This window comes from Thamnophis elegans, chromosome 4 (assembly GCF_009769535.1).
Source record: "Thamnophis elegans isolate rThaEle1 chromosome 4, rThaEle1.pri, whole genome shotgun sequence".
Classification (NCBI taxonomy): Eukaryota; Metazoa; Chordata; class Lepidosauria; order Squamata; family Colubridae; genus Thamnophis; species Thamnophis elegans.
Window position 1 is genome coordinate 70,597,158 of NC_045544.1, and position 4,897 is coordinate 70,602,054.

Sequence of the window (4,897 nt, forward strand, 5' to 3'; positions counted from 1 at the left end):
GCAAAATGAAACAATATTATGCTTTTTGCTGCATTGAATAAAATCTTTTGATACAAACAGATTGCTTGATTATATAATGTGTACGAATGCAAGAAAACTTTTGGAAAAAAGTCAGCAAATTGAACAATGAATAATTTAGATTACAAAAGATCATGTTAAATCTCTGCAACAAAGTGGGTCCAGATAATTCATTAAAGGAAGTAAAATCTAAAAAGTTAGGAAAACAGGTATTATATTTAAATATATAAATTATATTTTATAATTAAAATTTATTACGCTCAATTTCATACAACCATAATCAAGGGGGGGATGATAGTGGATTACAAAGACGTCCTTGAATGGTGGCAATTCTTTAAAATATCTAAATATATGCATACGTACTCTAAAATTGAAGGAAGTGCTTCCCTCTTGTAACTCCGCCGAAACTCATTATTTTCCTAGCAGTACTCATCACCCAGATTTCTTATTAGAACAATGAATGTTTCACGTAAAAGGCACTTAAAATGCAATTACAGTACATGTCCAAGTTGTAGAGAGGGAATTGATGGTCAAAATTAATTCGATTGTATTGGTTTGAATACACTGAGGGTTTAAAACACAATTTGGATTTAAGATAGTTTCACTTCTGGTCCAAACTACTTGGGCATTAGACAAAGCCTGCAACAAAATACAACCCGTAGGCTGTGTGTGATCTGCCAAGCAGCCGTCTGAAGTCCATTTTGAAAAATGATCTACTACCACCAAATGCCACCATCAGGAAAGATGATGATGATGATGATGATGATTATTATTATTATTATTATTATTATTATTTATTTGTTTTGTATGCCGCCCACTCCCGAAGGACTCCGGGCGGCTTACAAAAGACAAGGGAAAGGGGGGAACAAGACAAAGATAACATATTAAAAACAAAACCAACATTCACAATTTCTATGGAGGTAGGTGCTTCTCAGCTCCCCCCAGCCTGCTGGAACAGCCAGGACTTGGTGGCTTTGCGGAAGGCCGGGAGGGTAGTAAGGATCCGGATCTCAACAGGGAGCTCGTTCCAGAGGGCTGGAGCTGCAACAGAGAAGGCTCTCCCCCGGGGAGTCGCCAGCCGACATTGGCTGGCAGATGGAATCCGGAGGAGACCCAACCTGTGCGATCTAATTTGTCTGAGAGAGGTAATCGGCAGGAGGCGGTCTCTCAGGTACCCAGGTCCGATGCCATGTAGGGCTTTATAGGTAGCAACCAGCACCTTGAAGTGGATTCGGAGACTAATAGGTAGCCAGTGCAGCTCGCGGAGGATAGGTGTAACGTGGGTGTACCTTGGTCCACCCACAATCGCTCACGCGGCTGCATTCTGGACTAATTGGAGTCTTCGAACACTCTTCAAGGGCAGCCCCATGTAGAGCGCATTACAATAATCCAGTCTTGAGGTCACAAGGGCGTGAGTGACTGTCTGAAGGGCCTCCCGATCCAGGTAGGGTCGCAATTGGTGCACCAGGCAAACCTGGGCAAAGGTCTAGAGTCAGCTGTGGGTCCAGGAGGACTCCCAGATTGCGAACCCTCTCTGAGGGGCATATAATTTCGCCCCCCAGCCTGAGAGATGGAACAGTTGGACAATCTTTGGGAGGGAACATCAGAAGCCACTCAGTCTTGTCTGGATTGAGTGCCAACTTGTTTGCTCCCATCCAGACTCTAACAGCCTCCAGGCACTGGCACATCACTTCTACTGCTTCGCTGAGTTGGCACGGGGCAGACAGATACAGCTGCGTATCGTCTGCGTATTGGTGATACTTAATCCCGTGCCGGCGTATGATCTCACCCAGTGGCTTCATGTAGATGTTAAATAGGAGGGGGGACAGGACCGAACCCTGCGGCACCCCATACTTGAGGGGCTTTGGGGTCGATCTCTGCCCTCCGACCAACACCGACTGCGACCTGTCCGAGAGGTAGGAGGAGAACCACCGCAAAACGGTGCCTCCCACCCCCACCTCTCGCAACCATCGCAGAAGAATACCATGGTCGATGGTATCGAAGGCCGCTGAGAGGTCAAGAAGCACAAGGATAGAGGGGTGACCCCTATCCCTGGCCCGCCAGAGATCATCGATCAGTGCGACCAAAGCAGTTTCCGTGCTGTAACCAGGCCTGAAACCCGACTGAAAAGAGTCTAGATAATCGGCTTCATCCAAGGACCGTTGGAGTTGCGAGGCCACCACTTTCTCAACAACCTTCCCTACAAAGGGAAGGTTGAAGACTGGACGATAATTGCTCAAAATGGCTGGGTCCAAAGATGATTTCTTCAGGAGGGGTCTCACCACCGCATCCTTTAGGAAGGGTGGGAAGATTCCCTCCCAGAGAGAGGTGTTCACAATCGTCTGGATCCAGCCGCATGTCACCTCCCTGCTGGTCGAGATCAGCCAGGAGGGACACGGGTCCAGTATACAAGTGGAGGCACTCACCGCTCCCATGGCCTTGTCCACTTCATCAGGAGAAGCTCGTTGAAACTCAATCCATAAAGCATGCTCAAGACCCTCCCCCGGTACCTCGGCTGGTATCGTGCAATTGGAGTCCAGCTCTGTCCGAATCCGAGCGACTTTATCCGTCAAATACTGAACAAATTCCTCAGCTCTACCCTGTAGAGGGTCATCCGCATCCCTCCCTTTCAAGAGGGAGCGGGTTATTCTAAACAAGGCGGCTGGGCACGATTCGGCGGATGCAATAAGGACGGCAAAATGCGAACATTTCGCCGCCCGTATTGCCACGAGATAGGCTCTAATAAAGAATCAGGAAAGATTCATTGCCATGTGTGTTTTCCCAGTCACTTTCATCTTTAGAGACAAGCATCTCAACACCTCCAGGCTTCACAGATACTGCCAGCTCCAATATTGCCCTGCACTTCTTAGTACCAAATAGCTGACTGGCATGCCACATATTTCTTGTGGTCCACAATTGTATTTCCGTTATCAAGCTTGACCTTATAATAAATAATATGCTGTAATGTAAGTAATTTGTTGTCAAGTTTGTTGTTCATAAGATCAATTTAATTTGTGGTATCTGATTTAGTGTTTAATTGTTTTTTGAGATGTGTAGGCCATTAGAGTTGGGTGGCCAATGCATTTAAATAAATAGAAATAAAGTTTCTACAAAAGTTGTGCAGGCATATACTGGACTCTTGCTTTCATTCTCCCTATGTGAACAATAAACAGTAACTATGATAGCTAGAGTGTTGCACGTTTGTTGAGTGCAGTTTGGGGCATTTTCAGCCAGATTGTCTGGGTCTATTCTGCAGACCAGGCAATCACCTTGTGGCAGCCTTCTCACGCCCTCTGGACTCACTTTTGCTGGACAACAGATCTACTGAAGGCAGCCTGCCTCATATGGATCAAGGGACTGTGCTGCTCTAGGTGCTATTGAGGGCACATTTCTGATATTTGGATTGAAGTAAAAAGTAAACATGAGTTTGGTAGCCTTTGTTTTTGGCTACCAAAAGTCTTGGCCTGGCTCTCCTCAGTTCTGTGCCAACTTATCCATGATGCTTACTGACAGCTTAGTTCAGGTAAGCAGGTATGGATTGTGACCAGATTAATGTTGGACTAGCAACTTTGGACTTGGATGTCATGTGGAGGTGTAATGTGGCATTGTTGCTTTTGTAGCTTGCCCAACCCTAGTTAAAACCATGGTTTCACAGGATGTGTGCATGCAATCTCACTTGTTTTCCAGGATGGTCATTCAGGACAGACGAGGCAAGTATCAGAAAATAAGCATATTGAGAGGGGAGGGCTGTTGCATATAAAATAACTATTGCTTTTTAGAAATATTTATATTTCTCGTGGTTTGTTTCAGCGCATCTGTTTCCATCTCAAAGGTCTTTCAAACTGCCAATTGGTACTCAAGGCAAAAATGTGGGCCTGTTGTTTCTGGAAAACCTCCCTATCATGGAGCATGGACTGAGGTAACTGCAACAAACCTGGCACATTTGAAGAGCAACTGCTTTCACGGGACAGATGAGGTTGCTAAGCAACTGGCAGATTGGCTAATGGGTCTACAGCTTAATCACAGTTCAGCTGGAGCGTGAGATGTCTAATGTGTCAGAGGCTCAAGGCTTCAAAATCTAAATTAATATTTGTGTTGGATTGAAAGGAGGTTCACGGAGGTTAGCTGCGATGAACACATCCATCTTTTCAGAAAGCAATGCCTATGATATAATTTGAAGGGGTCCCGTGGCTCAGTGCTGAATTGCTTTTGGTTTCCTGTGTCTGACATATGGTCTACTGACACTATATTTCTTTCAGCAGAAGGATGAAAGAGGACCACTTTACTGTACATAGAATGGATGATCTGACTCAAACAGCTGCCTTAGTTCAATACAAAATCAATATTATCTAATTAAGAATATTAAAGGGGTGGGTGAGAATTATTCTGGTCGGAGTTCCATTTTCAGAATTCAGTGGCTACTGAGCATGCTCAGTCCTTATTTGTCTTTATGATTTTTATTTTTTAGTTAAAGTAAATTCCTCTAAAAACTTGTACTTTTCTAAATATGGGATCTCCAAAATGGATATCCTCCTCATACCAGTGGATCAATTGTTTGGCTATATAAACTATTACTCAAGGTTCTATCACTAGAGTCTATTTCTAAATGGTTATAGAAATGTCAAGAACTGCGCAAATGCCATTTTAAAGAAAATACGTTCTGTATAAGATGAATCTACCCATAAAAATTAAGACTGTACACATTTGAAAAAGCTAGGTTGAGCGAAGCACTGCTTTTTGAAATGTTAAATGTGTCCTTTGAAGGGTTTGTTGGCTGGACAATCAACTGTCAGATGTCTGTTGGCTGACTAAAACAACACTTGATTGCTGTACTGGCTGCCTGCACTTATATGCACATGCAGAGATGCCTCATTTCTCT